General features: G+C 39.0%; 1 protein-coding gene across 1 annotated transcript in view; it reads left to right on the plus strand.

Moving 5' to 3' along the window:
- Positions 1 to 17,766, plus strand: part of LOC122559103 (protein bassoon-like) — a 505,982-nt gene extending 488,216 nt beyond the window's left edge. Inside the window, exon 15 of the mRNA XM_043708396.1 lies at positions 12,609 to 17,766. The gene's annotated coding sequence lies outside the window, so the exon portion shown is untranslated. The remainder of the gene's footprint in view (positions 1 to 12,608) is intronic.
- The last annotated feature ends 2,477 nt before the right edge of the window (positions 17,767 to 20,243 follow it).

Consider the following 20,243-nt stretch of genomic DNA (forward strand, 5'->3'; position numbering starts at 1 on the left):
CTTCCCGACCTCTCTGCCCCCACCCCCTCTCCGACCTATCACCCTCACCTCCTTCCACCTATCGTATTCCCAGCGTCCCTCCCCCCTACCCTTTATCTCAGCCCGCTAGGCACACCAGCCTCATTCCTGAAGAAGGGCTTATGCCTGAAACGTCGATTCTCCTGCTCCCCGGATGCTGCCTGGCCTGCTGTGTTTTTCCAGCACCACATTTTTCACCTCTGATAATTTCCATTATCTGCCATGTCTGGGGCAAATGTCAAGAACTGTGAAAGTCTGCTCTGGGGATAGTATAGTTTGGGAGCAGAATGGGCTTTTATAGATGGTGTGAGTGCCAGGGATACCCAGTGTGCAGCGACATGTTACATAGTAAGATAGGACTAGAATTGGACATAAGGAGTCTGATAAGGGAGATAATGATTGGTCAGATACAGCAGTAAATCTTGTTCAACCTTGCAGTTAGAGTAAAAGAAAAAGTAATGCAAGTTACAAATAGCCTGAAGAAGGGCTTATGCCCGAAACGTCGATTCTCCTGTTCCTTGGATGCTGCCTGACCTGCTGCGCTTTTCCAGCAATACATTTTCAGCAAGTTACAAATAGCCAACACAAATAAAGATTCACGTCTCCTCTCCTGTTGTGAAGCTTGGACTCAAAATGTTAACTCTGTTTCTGTCTCCACAAATGCTGCTGGACCTGCTGAGTTCCTCCAGCACTTCCTATTTCAGATTTCGAGCATTTACTGTAGTTTTTGGCTTTAACATAGTAAAATATCCAAAGGCGCTTCCCGGAGGTGGAATGAAGCTTGGTACTCAACAGAAATAATGATTCAGGTTGTGGAGGTATAATCAAAAGTTCAGTCAAAAAAGTGATTTTTTTTAAGGAGGAAACAGGAGATGGCATTGCATGAGGTCAGTCATGTTAATAATTGCAGTCTGTGAGAAGAATGAGACAGGATAGTACACCTCCGAGATGGCTATTGATTTATAACTGGTGAGGAAAATTTCAGTGGTGTAGGGAAAGCAGAACCTAATGGAAAGCACTTGAAGCAGTGAGTTGCAAGATACATGCCCATTACCCTAGCTTCGAACTGTATGGGTCAGTACCTGATATTGATGTGACAGAAGTAGCTCTACAGACATACTGCCTACTCAAGAAACATTTTAATCTTGTCAACAAAATATTGCATCAGTTTTCACATTGCAGTGCTGCCTCAGCTTCATAGCCACAATTGTTTGGGGCTGGGCGAACAATTAGTTGTATTAACTCAGGAGCAGAACATTAAAATCAATTGGAAAAATAATTAGCAAATGTTCAGGTGGTGTTGCTAGATGTTTGTACGTCAACAGGTGAAAACCACAGTTGCTTCCTTTCTTCACAGCGAACTGGAAATAACTCTGACCTCAGCAAGGGTGAATTATGATAAGCATAACTCTATGCTTAGCATAGAGTTTGTTAGCAAGCACTGTTGTTGTTCTCCCTCACATCATCTGCCAGTACCGAAACTGTTTATCAGGATAGGAACTGGTGGGTGAAGGTGTTGAGTTAATAATGACTCAATTTGGATCCTTACAACATTGCTCCCACCCCCTCACCACATTTACAAAATGAAAATCTCAGCTGTTTGAGACTGTGCAAAAATAAGTGCAATGATCATGTCACAGACAAGTGTTGGGCTAAAACAGAGGAAGATAGAATATATCTTCCTGCAAGATTAAAATCTGAATTAAAAGAAGTGATTCATACCCATGCACTCATTCTTTTCAGCAATTATATTATGTTTTTGTCACAAAGTTCTGATTTTTAAAATAGTCAGTACTGTGAAGTAAATGACCTGCAGTGCCATAATCTACACAGTAATCTGTGCAAATGATAGCCATATAATCTCATCTCCGTTCTCCCAAAACTTGCCACCTCCTGTCCCAGCTACGTTACTTGAATAAGCTATGACCATGAACCAGTCAAAGAAGTTCTGCGTTCAGTGTGGAGCATTTAGTAAACTGTTGTTAGTCTGAGTGGCCTCTGGATGAATGGGGAACACTGCCTGAACTTCTGATCATTATCCTATGACTTTTGCTTGGCAGTGCATGTGCAGACAGCACGAAGCTCAGTGGCAGTGCTGTCACTTCCATCCTCTACTCACTGCTGGATAAGTCCAAGGGCAGGCACTGATAAAGCTTTACCCTGGTAGGTGTCCAGGATGAGGAGGGAAACTCTGACGCACCCTGCATATGACAGTTAGAAATAGTTGATCAAGACAGCTGTATAAGAACAGCAAATTGAAGTGATGCTGACACATAGCATGGAACAGAACGTAATAGTAAGCAACACTCCAGTTAAAAATAAAGCTGTATGGAAATCCTGTTATACAGCTTTTTAAAGAAAATCTAAAGTTGAGCGTGATAGCATAAACAGTACCTGCATGAATTCTACAAGCTGCGCAATGGGACCTGGCATATAAAAAATAATAATTTGTTTAATTGTTAAGGTTTCAAAGGTACCTTAATGCATCAAAATCCACTACATTTTTCAATGGAACATAGTTTTATTTCAGTAAACAAATGATTTTCTTTAAATTTGCATTGACAGCCTGAAAAAGTGCTCAACAATCTTATTTTTGCTTGCTTCAGTGGGACAGTGTGATGACATAATTTGAAGTTGTATGCATAATCTTGACACTTTCAGAAGATGCAATTGTGAGAAAAACAGCACAAAGATTTTATTTTGAAAAGGTTCTCCCTCCCCAAACAAATCAGAGTTTGCCAATGAATCTTTCCAGTAGACAAAATCTCTTTAAATCAAGGCTTCTGTAAATGCTTATTGCATTAATAATAATTTATTATGTGAGCCTGCTCCCTGAATGGGATTTGTCTGTTGACTGGATTTTTAAAATCATTGCTCAAATGACGTAGATGCTCTGCTTTAGGAAGCATATTATGAAACAAGGAAGGGTGCAGAAATGATTTACAAGGATGTTACCGAGACTGAACGGTTTGAGTTATAAGGAGAGGCTGGAAAGGCTGGGACTTTTCTTTCCTGGAGCATAGGAGGCTGAGAGGTGACCTTACAGAGGTTTATAAAATCATGAGAGAAGATATGGTCATTAACCAAGATCTTTTTTCCCAGGGTAGGGGAGACCAAAACTAGAGGGCATAGGTTTAAGGTTAGAGGGGAAGAATTCAAAAGGGACCTGAGGGGCAACTTGTTCACACAGAGGGTGGTGCGTGTATGGACCGACCTGCCAGAGGAAGTAGTAGAGGCAAGTACAATTGCAACATTTAAAAGTCATTTGGACAGATACATGGATAGCAAGTGTTTAGAGGGATATAGGTCAAATGGGACTAATTAAGTTTGGGAACCTGGTCAGCATGGACAAGTTATACCAAACGGTCTGTTTCCATGCTGTATTACTCTGACACTAAAAATGAACCGTTGCTTGAAGTAAATGTTTGTCCTGGTACATTGAAAATGCTGAAATGAAACTAGCCCTTTAATTCACATTTGTCTTTTATTTTTCTCTTGTTGAAATGCAGTTTCTTTCAAGAGCAGATTGCAAGTATGGCTGAGGGACAGAGTAGAGAAACTTAAATCTGTTTATCACTTATGTGCCACCTGACCTTGAGTCTATCAATGATTGTGAAGATGTTCTAACCTTGTGCACTGATTTCATCATACTGAGGGCAAAAATTCAATTTCAAAGTTACAACATTTATGATATTCCTCATCTGCTGAAGGAAAGTAAACCATATTGAATGTGAGGAAGCAATCAGCAGATTCTTTGCACCCTCCTCTGCATCAAACATGTTAATCAAAGTGTTTATATTTGTGTGGTCTGTAGTGACTTGAAAGATTTTGGGAGCATTTTCATTTACAGCTTTCCCACTAATTTTATAAATTTTGTTACCAAAACTCAACAGGCTATGCTCATTGCTAATTAAAGTCCTGAGTCCGGCTTTTTAAAATGTATTTTTGTGAAGTGTTGCTCCAGGAGAATTATTAATATGTTGCTTCCAGCTGTTATCATATCCTACAGGAACAATCATGCCGTATTTTGTGTCATGTTTGTACTTGATCCGAAGTAGCAGGAATATCACCCAATTGATTGAATGAGTGCTGATCATGCTGGGTCAGTCTCATTGTAAAACTGTGAACTTACTGTTCAAGGACCTGATGGTGCAGCAGGATTTAAAGTGCTGCAGCACCAACTTAAAAACGGCATAATTATCTGACAGGGCAACTGGATAAAACATTGCACTTGAATTTGCTTAAGGAGAGAGAAGATTATCTTCCAGAGGATGTGAACAAAAGCATATTGCTTTGGGAACTAATTGAGCAAGTATGCCAGAGGATCATGTCACTCTGGCAACCTAACGGATTGGCACAAAGATTGGCAATGCACAGTGGTTGGCAGCAGGCAATGATACATTTTAGTAGTGAATCAAATACTCTGCAGATCTGATTAGGAAGACATTGTCAGACCTCAGAAAATCAGCTGAAGTACATCTGTCCAGTGCGACTTATTTATTAGCTGTCCAAATTTTGCACAGCCCATAAATTTTCTTCCACTCACACTGTCTTATGAAACTTTAAAGGCTTATCATACGCAGCCACTATGCAGCAGGGTTTATTTTGCACCAGTAACTTAGATTTGTAGGTGGCCCTCCAGGCACATCTTCAATTAGTTCACCCAAAGCATATCTTCATCTAGAAGAATGCTAATGTTATCAGAGGCACAATAAGCTGCATCTTGAAAATTGGGTACGTCGTCCCTTGCAGTTTTAATTTCTCACAACTTTTCAGTTTTCAGGTGAAAGCTGCAAAAACAGGATGGAGCAAGTCCTATTCAGAGACTGTGTGCAATGCTGCTTCAGAAATTACTACTGGTACAATAGAAAGACTGTTTCTGGTCACTTACCCAGTTTACTCTTCCTTCTGTGTCTAGCTTGGAAAGACCTCTCTCGCTATTCCCTTCAAATCCCAGTTGTCTATCATTTGATTTTCTGTTCATTATGATCCACTGCCGATTTTTTTTATCACAATTTTGACCTTCATTTGATGCCCCAGTCCACTTTAAAACTATTACTCACCCTGGCTTATCCCCTGCAATGTCTCTTAAATCCGAAGGAAATTGACATAAATGGATCACCTAAACCTATCAGGTCCTGCTGTCACCTGTTAAAATTGCTCACAATTCCAGTATTATCCTAGAATGTAATGACAACCAGCTTTCTCCTAACCCATTTCCAGTTGTCTTCTTGAATATTCTGCCGAGACTTTCACCAGTTCCAACAAGGAATTCACAATCTTCTGTATTAAAACGTTAATAGCATCTGTTAAGCTGCACTGTCACTTTTAGCCCTCTGGATCAAGCTTCTTTTAAGATTCTATCTTATCTTAGCCTTGAAATTGCAGCATTTTCTGAAATTTCTCAGCTTTCCCTTCTCATTCCCTCTAGTTCTAGTTCATGCAATCCATTTTCTGTTTTCTCATTACCTGATTTCACTCATTACTATTTAAAGAATCACAATGGTTTCTCTCCTGCATGTTTGATAATGCTCATGTGAAGAGTTTTAGGACACTAAATCTAAAGTGCTACACAAAGTGCTGTTGTTGAATACGAATCCTTTCCCACCTTAAGCTTAGTATTTCTTTCCCAAGAACTTTCTTCTCACACTGCTAACTCTATTGTTCTGTGCCACCAAAACAAAACGTCAAGAACAGAACCATGTATTTATTAGCTGTAAGCTATAATTAAATGTTTGCTTTCACAGCAGCATTGCCTCCACTATTGTAGATTCCACTCATGTCATGGTAATGTTGTCACTGGATGAGTAATCCAGAATCCTAGGCTATAGTTTTGAGGACAAAGGTTCAAATCTCACCACAGCCACCGATGGCGAAATGTGAATTTGGTTAAAGAAATCTAGAATAAAAAAGCTAGTCTAATGGTAACCATGACTGCCAATTATCATAAAAACACGTCTGGTTTAAAGGAAAAAATCTACCATTCTTCTCTGGCCTACATGTGACCTGTGATGAAAAATAAATGTTTTGAGATTTTAAAATGAGAGAAGAGTCCAGGAAGAAAAATCCAAAAAGGCAGGTCAAATGTTAAGTTTCTTATTCCAAATCCATATAAATTGACATTGAAAATCAACTTTCAAAAGCATTGGTGCCCTCATGTCTTATCTTTAAGATTATTCTAAGAACAACTATGTGGGAAGAGTAGCAGCTGTAAGTAATTTAGATTACATTACAGTGTGGAAACTGGCCCTTCGGCCCAACAAGTCCACACCGACCCGCCGAAGCGAAACCCACCCATACCCCTACATTTACCCCTTACCTAACACTACGGGCAATTTAGCATGGCCAATTCACCTGACCCTGCACATCTTTTGGACTGTGGGAGGAAACCGGAGCACCCAGAGGAAACCCACGCAGACACGGGGAGAACATGCAAACTCCACACAGTCAGTCGCCTGAGGCGGGAATTGAACCCGGGTCTCAGGCGCTGTGAGGCAGCAGTGCTAACCACTGTGCCACCGTGCCGCCCACTCAAGGTGGGAAAGGATTTCGTATTCAACAACAGTACTTTGTGTAGCACTTTAGATTTAGTGTCCTAAAACTCTTCACATGAGCATTATCAAACATGCAGGAGAGAAACCATTGTGATTCTTTAAATAGTAATGAGTGAAATAAAGCATTCCATTTGACATACAATTTATAACCCATTTCTGTAAAATCACTTTTGTTCTGATTTGTTCAGTGGTTCAAACTAAGGAATTTAAACTAAAACAAAGTTGTTTTGCACTATGGAAGATGTTAGCAAAATGGTAATGTCACTAGACTAGTAATCCAGACCCACAAGTTTCAATAAAAAAAACTAGCCCAATAGGAATATGTAATCCTATGTAAACAATAGGAATATGTTAAAAACCCATCTAGTTCAACCCTTCAGGAATAGAAATCTGCCATCTTATTAAACTAGAGAGGGTTGTTGCCAGGTGTGGAAGATTTGAGTTATAAAGAAATAGGCTGGATAGGCTGGGACTTGTTCCACTGGAATGTAGGAGGTTGACAAGTGATCTTAAACAGGGATATAGAAAGCATTAATGGAATGTGTTTTTTTCCCTGGGATGGATAATTTCAAAACTAGGGGACACATTTTTAAGCAGAGAGGAGAGAGATTTTAAAAAGACACGAGGGACAAATTCTTTACACAGAGGATGGTTCATGTGTGGAATGAAGTTCCTGAGGAAGTGGTGATTGTGTGCACACATTGTTTAAAAAGCACTTAGATAAGTACATGAATAGGAAAGGTTTGGAGGGATACAGGCTAGGAACAGGTGGGACTACATTAATTTGGAATTATGTTTGGCGTGGACTGGTGTATGATTCATTTAAATGTTTTGCTGTATGATTCATTTAAATGGTCATGTCTTTGTGTGACTCCTGACCACCCCCCCACCCCAAGCCAATATGGGTTGACTTTTTAACTGCCTTCTGACATGGGCAATTCTGGAGTAATTAGGAATGACCAACAAATTCTGGCCTTAGCAATGATGCCTAATGAAAGAAATAATAAAAGAAGTAAACAAATAATTTGAATTAAGCAACCTTGCACAATGACAGAAGGAAATGTACAGAGGTTTTATTGGTGGGATGAGAGCCATGTAGAACCTTGAAGGTGAAAATTTAAATTGGGCATTAATTCACTTAGAGACAGAAACAAAGATTAGGCCCATAGGTGGAATTGGTCTCGGTCAGGGCTCAGTAAAGCTTGTTCAGTATCTCTTTGTTGAGCTTTTAATGATGCTTTGCTGAAGATATGAATATTTTGGAAAAATACAAAATTATTTGGCTCCTGTTTCTGATTATTCCAGAAATCCTTTCAGCCACTTCTCTCCCATCATGTATTGGTTTAAACCGTTTCATGCATTCCAATGCAGGGTTTAATAAAGCTCACTCGAGGCATTCCATATGACAAACTGGGAAATGCAGTGAGGCAGAATACTGGCAGATTTATATACAAGGCTGTAAAATGTAACAGGTGAACCCTGCAACCATGATAAATCAATTCAGCATTAGCACTGTTGTCAAGTGCAACAATCCATTCATTGGCAATATAATTGCTTAGTTCATGTTACTTGTGAGTTACACTTGGAACGTATACAGTTGATGAAAGGAGAAAAAGTATATTCCATCAGTATAAGTTGGATTTACCCTTAATGAGTAAAGGAGAAGTGCATCAGTGATTCTTGTGGCCTCCCTCCAGGCCACTGTGGATTCCTGAGTCAAGCAGCTCCTTCTAATTCTTATACTCATTCTCATTATAAAGTAGCCTCTAAATTATCTTGCACAAAGTAGTTTTGTAATTTGTTTTTTTTTCTTAAGTTCAATCTTGATCTTGTCTCCTAGTGTGCTATGAAATTGGAAGCTATTTGTGTTGTGGAAGCTGAATAGATATAATCAAGCACAGTTCACCCAATTGTAGAACCAGATGCTGGAATCTGTACTGAAAACAAAACATGCTGGGTTTCACAGTGGGTCAGGCAGCATCCATGGAGAGAGCAAGCGAACGTTTCAATTCTAGATGACTCTTCATCAGAGCTGATGTGAAGTAACTTCAGGATAGTTCACCACATTTGTCATTTGGCACCTACTATGAATGATCTTTCATCTGATTAATAGTGTACCAATATTTTGAGGGGATTTGTAGTACAATGGGTAGCATCCCTGCCTCTGAGCCAGAAACTCCATTTTCAAATCCTATTCCAAGACTAGATAACCATAGAAGGTGCATTAATAATGTGGCAAAACAGGTTAGTGATCAAACTGCACATCTTTCCAGTACACTTATGGCAGTTACCAAGAATAGACGACCATGCTTGATATCGAGTCTTCCCTGTCAAGCTATAGTCCTTGACCTCAGTATAGTGACCAGTTCCAGGGGAACATAGCAGTGGAGGCAAACGTAATGTCACCCTCTCACAACACTAGATGTGAGAAGAGAAAAGAAGATAGTGTTGCTATTGAGCCATCTAGGTAAGAAAATTGGAACTTTAATTTCCAGGCTATGCTGAATTAATGAATCACTTGGCGAGGTGATAATTTCGTTGGTATTATTGCTGGAAGATTAATCCAGAGAGTAGGTAATGTTCTTGGAACCTGAGTTTAAATTCCACCATGCCAAAGAGTGGAATTTGAATTCAATGCAATTAAGGAAGGGCAATAAATAATGGCCTAGCCAGTGAAGCCCACGTTTCATGAATGAATGTAAAAGAAATTATGCAAATATCCAACAGTGGCCATAAAGCCTCTAAACAAAATACAAGAGATACTTTGCCAGGGTGTGGACTATAAATTTCAAATTATTGATCTTGCTTTTTGAATTTTAAAAAATTCAAGGCTCCTAACTCAGGGTGTCAATCCCAGGTCATGGCTAGTGAGTAGCAATATATGCTAAATTGTACAATTTTAACACTGGTGTGACAAAGAGAGCAAGAGGGTTGAGGGAGGGTGTCCATTGTTCAATTTTGGAAAGAAGCAAGACAATTTGAAACAGCTATAAATAAAGTCATACAGCTTGCTTGGCTTTATAAAAAGAAGCATAGGAATGGACCTTAACTAACCTGACCTATCAGCTGCCATTGGAGCTGGGTGGAATAGTAGAATGTAAGAAAGCTGGAAGTCAGGATTCTCCTGCATGCAGTGGAGTTTTAACTTCCATTTGTGACTTTGTTTGCTTATAGGAAGCAAGCCTAACTGACAATTAAAAATCACACAATACCAGGTTATAGTCCAACAGATTTATTTGGAAGAACTAGCTTTCAGAGCGCTGCTCCTTCATCAGATGATTGTGGAGTATAAGATCGTAAGATACAGAATTAATAGCAAAGGTTTAGTGTGATGCAACTTAAATGATATATTGGAAAAGACATGGATTGTTTGTTAAGTCTCTCATCTTTTAGAATGACCATGTTGATTTCAGTTCTTTCATGTGTAAATCCCAGAACTTTCTTTTTAAAGTTGCATTCTCAAGTGAGTCCTAACAACCGGTGCCATGTCAGCTCAGATAATGCATCGAAGGTGTGAGGTTAAAGTCTGTCTGTCCGTGCCCCAGTGTTCAGACTGACTCTGTTTTTGAATAAAGGGACTTACAGAATCTTACATGTAAATGCAGTTTTTGAGCAAAATAAAATGTAATTCTGCAAGTACATATTCACCTCACAAACTTATATGTTGTGTGTGTGTGCATGTGGGTCTAGGTGTGTGTGTGCGCATGCATGTGGGTCTGTGGTGGTTGGGGGAGTTGACTGTGTGTGTGTGTCTGTGTGAGTGTAAAGGTGTATAAGTCTGTGAGAGGATGTGTTTGTGAGTGTATGAGAGAGGGTCTGCATGAGTGTATGGGTCTGTAGGACTGTGTGTGTGTCCGTGCACGTGCATGTGTGTGTGTGTAGTGCAGTGGGGTCACCTGTAGTGTGACATGAACCCAAGGTCCTGTTGAGGCCATCCCCATGGGTATCAGCCTCTGCTCGGCCATTTTGCGTTGTTGCCTGAATTGAAGTCCGCCTTGGAGGATGGTCACTCAGTGGTCCAAGGTCGAATGTCCCTGACAGCTGAAGTGTTGCCTGACCGGGAGGTGGTGATTGTTTGCGATGTCCATTCTTCAGTTGCTGTCACCTCTGCTCGGTCTCACCAATGTACCATGCCTCAGGGCATCCTTGCCTGCAGTGCATGAGATAGACAATGTTGGCCAAGTCATGAGTACCTGCCACGTGCATGGTGGGTGATGGAAGCTAGTGCTTCCAAACAAACCTGTTGGACTATAACCTGGTGTTGTGTGATTTTTAACTTTAGACACCCCAGTCCAACAATGGCACTTCCATATCATGACTACTAATTGACAGATTTGGCTTTCAAGTGGATTAGCAGCAGAGCAAACGGGCAGCATGACACTGTAACCTACGCCTGCTCGATGGGGGCAACAGGTGCTGATTCCCGATGCAGGGATTTGTTGGTGGGTGCTGAAGCCAGGGGGGATGAGAGTTAAAAACCTGGGTTGTGAGAGAGAAAATAGAGTCCTCGGGAGAGAGTGATCCCATGCCTTTGGGGAGACAGGCAAGATGGAACAGTCCTGGCCTAATGTAGAAAAGGGTGCAGAGGCTCATGGAATCCATTTAAGAAGATTAATAACTGATATTTAAGGTATCAGCTCAACAATTCAGAGTGAATTAATTGACTCTTTTGCACCCAGTCTACGTGACGGTCAATAGCTGAGCAGTTTAAATTGTGCAAGGACAAGAGGTCAGATTTAATGAGTGCAGCTATCTTAGAAGATTGTGAAGATGGAAGGTACTGGGAGAGATACGGCAATCAAATGATTTGTAGCCAAGGCTGAGAATCTTAAAAATTGAAGAATTGGTGGAATGGAAGCCAGTATATTTCGTCAAACACTGGGGGTGATGGCTGATTAGGGCTTTCTACAAGTTGAGATATGGGCAGCTGAGCTTTAAATGAACTCAAACCCTTAATAACACGAGCGAACAACCAAGAGAACAAAGTATTAATTAATCACATTGACAAATTACAATTTATTGGAATATCAGACCAATTTGTTCCAAAATTAGAAGGTTATTTCAGTGCCTGGAAAATCGGTAACAAAGGCTTTAGGATTATCACAAATGAAAGCTTTTTTTTACCTCAACTGAAGTTTTAAAAATATAGAAGGCTCTGTATCAGGTAGTTACTGAAGTAGGCGGTATAATATCATTGGAAGGAGATTTGGTCCTCTGTTTGATGAAGAAGATTATTAAGCAATACAAGAAAATGCATAGTAAACAAATTTGAAAGCTCCATCTGAAGAACTAACAGAGCTACAATGGGCCAAATTTCCCAGTTGCTTTATTTCTCCACATTTCCAGTTTGTTCTCTTTTTTTCTAATTTTTGGGGACTAACACTCACTTGCACTTATTTTGTCTGATCCTTTACTTATTCTACATACATTTGAAGTTGCAAGAGTCTTAAGATTTCAGATTTTGAGAGTTTTCTTGTCCCAACCTTTCTATCAATAATACAGCTCGCTTAATTTCCTTTAGTTCGTCCCTCACTCCTGTTAGGTAAACTAAGTTCAATTCGCAGGTTTCTGCTGTGACCTCACTTGCTAGCTAACCTTTAAGTAATGATCAGCAATTTTGTAACTTTTGTAGTATTCGTCACATCACAAGTTATCCAAGAATTATGTTGATGCCTGAGTCTTTCCTGATGCAGCCTGACATACTGTGAGATGAGCTAATTTTGTGTTATATTTATCAGTCTAATTTAGGTCTTCACACTTCAGAGTTTACTTTGGGCAGAAGCTACACATTATTGCTGTATTTACATCTCACTCACCTATTTGAAGATAATGACATACAAAATGGTTTATCATTCAAATATAAAACAAAGTGCTGGATATACTCAGCAGGCTTAACAGCATCTCCGGTGAAACAGTTAACATTTCAAGACCAATATAGCTCTTCTACTCCAGCACTTTTTTTAAAATTTCAAATCACCAGCATTCACAGTGCTTTGCTTTTATTTCTCATTCGCTTTTTGTTTTGTTTCTTTTTAGGATTTTCTGGTCGTCCCATAGAGGAAATAGTAAGGTGAAGCTCGTCAGTGTCTGTCTATGCAATGTGAAGAGGAAAACGCATCCAAAGGGGAACGCTGTACTTTGTTAAGAGTTTACACAAAAGCTGACAGTGCTGTCAGCATTGTCGCAGGTTGCCTGAAGAATTGAGGGTGTTGCACAGCGTTTCAGGATATCTGATGTCTTGGTTCTCAGGATACTATGACACATGGGCGCACAATTAAATTTTGGAAGCCAAATTTTGACAAAGTTTGAATCTTCTGCTAGTTTTGGTGGAATTTTAGAAGTGAAGCCTTTTTTAGGCCATTGAGAACCTCCATCTATTGGCTATCACATGACAATATCCAGTGATGGTTTGGGGATGCCTTCTGCTTCATGATGAATATTTGGAATCTTTTTACCTCCGAATGATGTTTGCAGAATTTGGAATATCTTATGCCTGGGTTTGTTCAATGTCCTCTTACCTTGGACCCTGAAGGGAAAGACTGGAGTATGCACAGAGTCCAGTTTCTCTCACTAAAGCTTTTGATCTTCATAGGTTTTTTCTGTATTCATAGACCAGAATTCCCTGAGGTGAACTTATTACCTTTTTTAGGGCTGGGAGCAAAGGCTCCATTTTCCCCAAACATTCCACTGTCTTTTGTTCAGTTTCCGGCTGATTTTTTGCGATGGGCAGGTGCAACTCTTGTGTGCAGAGTATTGTGGGCCTCGAGGCATTCTAGAGTATGATGGCAGTACTCAGCCCCTTACCCAGGACCTAGCATTCTTCAATGATTGTGAACCACAAGCACTGGTCATAACGACCAGAAGTGTTAAAAGTGACCATATAACTGGTGACACCTGGACTGACATCGTGGCCAGTCATGCCATGCAGCTATCAGAAGCTATTCCATTCTTTTATTTTCAGAGAGTGTACTCTACATAAGTGTTTTCTCGTTAATATGTTTGCCTGGTATTTTTCTATATGCTATTTTGCAACCGCCTTAATCATTCCAATTTTCTATTGTATACCTCAAACAGATTTTTGTTTTCTTTTGTATATGACCTGCATTTTTCCTTGCCGCTATGCAGTACTGGAGTTGTATGGGGTAGAAAGGGAGGGATGGTACTTTTGGAAACAATAGGTCAGTGGGAGGCTGACAAGAGCACAACTGTGGAAGAGAAAGCTTGCCTCTGCCCTGGTCCTATGGTAATGTGCAATTCATTTGGGCTTCCACTCATCAGAATAGGATGAAGGAAAACAATTACCAATTCAGATTTTCTATGCAATGATGAGAAAACTGTGTTAATATTTAATACTGAATTCCATGTTATATATAAATGGCGTAAATTAAGATTATGCTATTGATATTGAGAAGCAATGTTTGTAAGTGTAACTCATTACCTGTCGTGACCTGTCAAGTGGGGTGTTGTTGAACCTTTGACGGGATCCGTTGCCAAAGGCATCGCCACGTTAAAGCAGTGGATTAGTACTGTGCGTGTCTTCGTCTCCAGGTTAGAGCATGACTTGCTGATTCAGTGCTTGCCTTCCATTTTGTTTGGTATTGTAGTTGTTAATGTTCCCATATTAAACGTATGCACTTGCTCTTGGCAAGCCACGACCCAGGAAGTTCCAGCTGTACTCGGGGAACCCAATTCATTATCTATTAGATTTCCCAGTCTTGGAGCAGGACATTTCTGTTTAAACTGGATACATCATATTCTAAACATCTGACTCTCTACTCTTCCAGCTGTATTGCTAATGGAATGACAATCCAGACTAATAATTCCCAGATACGGAAGCGCTTAAGTGTTTCCCATTGTAAATACTAAAGGCAAATTAAATGCACATACATCAATCAGAGAAAGCTGAGGTGAGGTTTGAGTTGACCTGAGGAATGTAGGTTAAGAACATTGATTTATAGTTTAGATGGTCAGACTTGGACGTTGAACTCAAAGCCTTGAAGGTCAAACATCCAGAAGTTGGTGATTTATTTTAAGATTAATGTGTAGGATGTTTGATTTCAGTAAGTTTTTTCTAATTTTTGTGATCCTTTTCACTTCCCTCTTTGGACTACCACCCGTCTATCATGAATCCCCATCTGGAAACAAGTGGAATTATACAAACTCCAACACCGACATCACCAAATCATCCATCATCCATGCAACTTCAAATTAGAGATCAATCTTCAGTCAATCTCTAAGTTCCAGATGCCTCTGCCGTCAGCTACTTTCTGATGAATGAACATCATCACACTTGACATATGCCTTAGAACATCAACCTGATGTTCTACCCCTTTACTGGCAGAAACCTAGAAAGGAATTTGAATAAAGTGGGGCTGTTTATTGGAGTTGACCTACAGACTCCTTCCCAAGATTTAAAATTCAATCAGTAGAGTCCTAAATACCCCTGTTACTACATAGAGCCTTAGGCATGTCACTTTTTCTAGGTGGCTGGATGGTTTCACTGACTACTGCTCCCTCCCCATTTTGTGCCGTTTCACCCGTAATCAGCAAGCTATCTGCACCTTCCATATGTTGTGATGTCAACCTGTATGTATGTTTGTATGTGCAAGTGTATGTAAATGCATGAATAATCAACTCTGGAAAAATAATTGGTGTGAACCTACATTGCTATTTGCGACTAATCATGTATTCAGTGAGCACCCTAAGACAAAATCCCTTCAGGGTGGCACTAACATTTTGGGAGATGCAGTAATATTTCTGTATAAAATTATCATCATAGGAGGATGCATTTACAATCCAATTGGCAGTATATATATTTATATAGAGATATATCAAATTGAGGAATATAATATGGTTCTATAAAATACTCAAATTTTACTTCAGAGTATCTAGCATTAAAAATGTACATAAAATTATTTACAATTCTGTAAGAGAGATGGTGTATATTTTGAAAGCTATTAAAAAAGAGATTTACTATCTAAGAAGTTTGATGCATTTAGGTTTTAGGTGTTTTTAAGGGTTGTGCAATCAAAGATTTACTTCCTCTCGTGTGTGGTATTTGTGAATGAAGAACACAGATACATAACCAAACATTACTGTCCACTATTATCCTGCATCCCACCACGAAGATCCACAATTATCTCTCAAACAAAATAAGTCAGTAAATTGAATTCAGCCGCCTTCTTAAAAATACTAGAAAGACTGAGCTTCTTCATTAGAGCTTTGCAGCCATTGCATTTGCAAGAAAAATTCAAATCTTATTTAACAAGCTATTACACATTTGAGACTGTCAGCATGGATAATGAAAAGTGAATAAGAGAATTCTATGCAGTCAAATTAGAACATAGAACTATTTCTAAAATGAAGATCTCAATTAGTTCTAATCTCTTAACAGGGGCAACTTAACAGGGAACACTGTCTGTTCAGAATATTTGAATATAAGAACATGGAATATTTGACAAATATCCATGAGAGATTGAATTGATAGATTATCAGTGCAGGCTGAGCTGAATCTATGCTCATTGATTTAAAGAGCAAATCATAAATATGCCATTTCTCAGACTTAAATGTTGTGGATAGTTGACAAAGGTGTATCTGGTGTGCTAATGCTGAACTGCTGGATTACTGCTACTGGAGAACATCAGTGAACTTTATGAATAGCAAAATAGCCATCAAGTAGTTCAAGATGATGTGACAGCATTGCAATTTTGTCTACCAATCCCATAGAATGGAATTAAGATGTAATTGTTTATGAAAAGCTATATAAATCAACATGATGTTTCAAGCACACGCAACAGGTTTCAAAGTGTAAACTGAGATAGGTTAAAAATGTTTTTATTTAATGGGGATTATTTGAAACAGATTCTTTATAAAGATTAGGGACATCTTTGCCTATTTTCCATGTTTTTAAATATTAATCTGGGGTTTATTGGTGAGTAAACGCAATGTACAGTTTAAATATTAAAGGTATTCCTTGTTTTGAGATGAGACTGTAGATTGAGTGCAGTGTGAATGAAATGCCTTTAGAAATTGTTGTCTAAATGTCCCTTTAACAGGTAAAATGTAATACAGCACAGGCCACACAACACCACTAACAATACCAAATCACAGATTGCCACAGAGGCCACACAGACATTCAACGTTATCAAGACCTTGGCAGTCATCTCCAGTCTCTAAGTGTTACTATCTCACCTCAGCGCTCATCTGTTATCTTCATTTGCTAATGAACCACATTCTTGAAGAGAGATATTACACTGCAACCTTAAAGAAGGTGAATTTAGAGGAGATGGGTATTGAATGGTATTGGGAACTTACTGAGGTCAATATTGTGCACTGGCACAATAGTTATATGTAACTATTGGAGTCTGAACACGTTAAGCGAATAGCTGGAGCCTTGAACTATTAGGTTATGATAGAGTTACTAAATCTCAGTCAGGGTGATAATGAGGATGCTACAGCAGGTTTCATTGTCTTTGGCTTAGTAGAGAATAAATGCCCAAGGTTCTATTTGAGAGCAGGTAAGTCTCTCTCATGGCTCCAGTGCCTGTATTTCTTGACCATTAGGACTATATGTCCAGAAAAATGGAAAAGGTAGACATGCTATCTTTATCCTCCTCACTTTGTTTGCCTATGTCAGCCCCTTTCTCCCTATATGATGAGCCTTTAGTCAGTGCAGCCTCCACTTTATTCAAGTTTGAACATTTTAATGCAGTTGATTTGGCTGCTAAAGACGATATTTGTTTCTCTTTGTAAATATTTGTACAGTGTGTAAATCTCATCAGATTATCTAAACAGCCACTGGGTGTGGGTATCACATACCAGCAATCCTGCCAACTTGTGCTTGTTTAAAAAATAATTTTAAAAAGCAAAAAAAATCTTGTGTTTGTGGCTGGCTGATATAGGCCATTGAGAAACTGTATTCAGTTGTTATCTGTGTAGAGTTTTTACATGTTGTGTATGAAAATAAGGTGACTTCCTAAACTGAACCTGACTTCCATGGACTTGGAAGGAGGATTGTAAAACTCACTGTTATAAGTGCAATGAATAATTCATGTATGAACATTGTAAATGTATGCTGCACTGTATACTGTGATGGCTGTAGTATTGAATATAACACGATATTGTATAATGTGATTGTGTAAAAGGTGTCCAAACAAACCATTTCCATTGGAAACCAATAAAGATCTTGAAGTAACAAAGTTATCAAAGTGCTGCTCTAATCATGACAGAAACATCTCATGCAATGCAGACCCCACAAACATTAGAACCTGTTGCTTCTCGTTACAGATAACAATTGGCCGGAATAATTCCACATTTTCAAAGATTTGGAAGTGCCAGTGTTGGACTGAGGGTGTACAAAGTTAAAAATCACACAACACCAGACTATAGTCCAACAGGTTTATTTGGTAGCATTAGCTTTCTGAACACTGCTCCTTCATCAGGTGGTTGTGGAATATAAGATCATACAACACAGAATTTATTGGTGATATCCCTTAGCACTCTCACACACTCTCTCACAAACACTCATACACCCCGGCACACGCACACACACACAATAAGTTTGTGGAGTGAATTTGTACTTGCAGAATTACATTTTATTTTGCTGAAAAATTGCATTAAATCATGTTAGATTCTGTAAGTCCCTTTTCTAGATTAGATTCAGTCTGAACGTTGGGGCACAGACAGCCTCACACAGGGCACCTCACACCTTCAATGCATTATCTGGGCTAACATGGCACCTATTGTTAAAGTTCACTTGAGAATGTAACTTTAAGAAAGTTCTGGAATTTACATATGAAAGAACTGAAACCAACATGCCCATTCTAAAAGATGAGAAACTTAACAAACAATTCAGGTCTTTTTCAATATATAATTTCAGTTACATCACACTGTAAACTTTTGCTATAAATTCTGTGTCCTATGATCTTATACTCCACAACATCTAATGCTTCCAAATAAACCTGTTGGACTATAACCTGGTGTTGTGTGATTTTTAACTTTGTACACATTTTCAATGTTCGTTAGTTTCTCAGTTTTGCGGCCTGGCCTTACATTTTCCTTTATAAGTTGTTAGCAGTTACTTTCCTTTAGTATAACTTCCCCATAGTCTCAATATTTATTATGTGTTATCAAGAATTCAGTCATCTGTACCTGGTAAGTGTAAGCATTATCTTCATAAATTATGCAGTTCAAATGTTTCTAACCTCTGTTGGCTTGCTGTTGGTCTCTTTGTCAAGTTTGTATTCTTTCAACTGAGTTAAACAACAGGTTTACCAATAAACAAGATTGGATCAATCTAGTGATACAGGAGCCAAATTTACAAAACTAAATATGTTGTTGCTTTGATGGAGAAACTACTGATGACTAATTTTTTGGCAGATAAATTATATAGAACAACGAACAATGCACATTAATAATGCTCTCCTGTAGCTATATTCAATATTATTTGCATTATATATGCATTTTCTGTAGTTGAATGGATGTCAATAATCTGCAATAAGAACACATTGATCATTTTCCACTGACAATATTTGTTAGCTTTAACTCCTCCATTAACCTCTTGTCATAATGTAGGTCTCGGCCACAATCAAATAATGAAGAGACCTCATCAGTTACCAAGGATGAATGATTGCCAAACAGGATTATACATTGCAGTCATTGTGGGTATGTTCGTCAAGTTGGGAAGTTGGTTTGCAAATGTTTCATCCCCATTCGGGGTGACGTCCTAAGTGCTATGGAGCCTCTTGTGAAGTGCTACTGTATTGTGCCGGTTGCAATTTATTTGGTTTCGTTCCCACTGTTTTTGGTTGCTGGTTCTGGTTGTTCATTGCAGTGGTTGCATTGACCAAGACCAATATACTGATCACTGCAACGAACAACTGGAACTGGCAACTGGAAGCAGCAGGAACAAAACATCTACAAACCAACTTCCCAACTCGGCGAACATACCCACAACAACTGCTACTTGCACCCGACCTTATAAATCTTTACACAAACCTTGAGGATTATACAATGGCAAGCAGCAGAGGCAAAAAGCAAAAGTAAGCTTGGGATGAGGATGTACGGATTGCAACTGGGGAACTCAACAGTAGATGAATAAATGTTTAATAGAGCTACTACTTCAACTCCAGAAACACACAAAATGAGGGAACCCCAAACAGACGGGATTTCTGTGCTCCCTATGAACAGCAAATTGTGTGAAAAGGTATTCATTGTGAGTTAATTAACAGGTAAGTAATGGCAGTGTCAGAAATATCTGAAAGGACACTCAGCATATGATGCCTTAGAATGAGTAATTCATGTCCCATGTTTGCTATCGGAGACAAGGGAATTGAATTAGTTTGTTTCATTTTTGACAAACAATCAGATTTCATTTTACGTGATTAGCATCATTAATTCAAAAGTGTGACAAAAAATTTCAAATGTGTCTAAATGCAATATTCAAAATGGAGCCTGACCAAGACTCAGTAGTGGAAATATCAAAGCTCCTGACTCCAATGCATCTTGGCTGCATAAATCCCAATGACTTCCTTTAGCAAAAATATGTTTATTTCTGAGTTAATAATATTAATTGAAGGATCTATCTATCTAGTGGGGGAATCTCCATGCTTGTAATTTATATTGTAAATAGAATTTACTCTAGGGTAGATCTAAATGATCATGACTCGTGCA

The sequence above is a fragment of the Chiloscyllium plagiosum genome, chromosome 18 (assembly GCF_004010195.1).
Source record: "Chiloscyllium plagiosum isolate BGI_BamShark_2017 chromosome 18, ASM401019v2, whole genome shotgun sequence".
In the NCBI taxonomy this organism is placed as follows: domain Eukaryota; kingdom Metazoa; phylum Chordata; class Chondrichthyes; order Orectolobiformes; family Hemiscylliidae; genus Chiloscyllium; species Chiloscyllium plagiosum.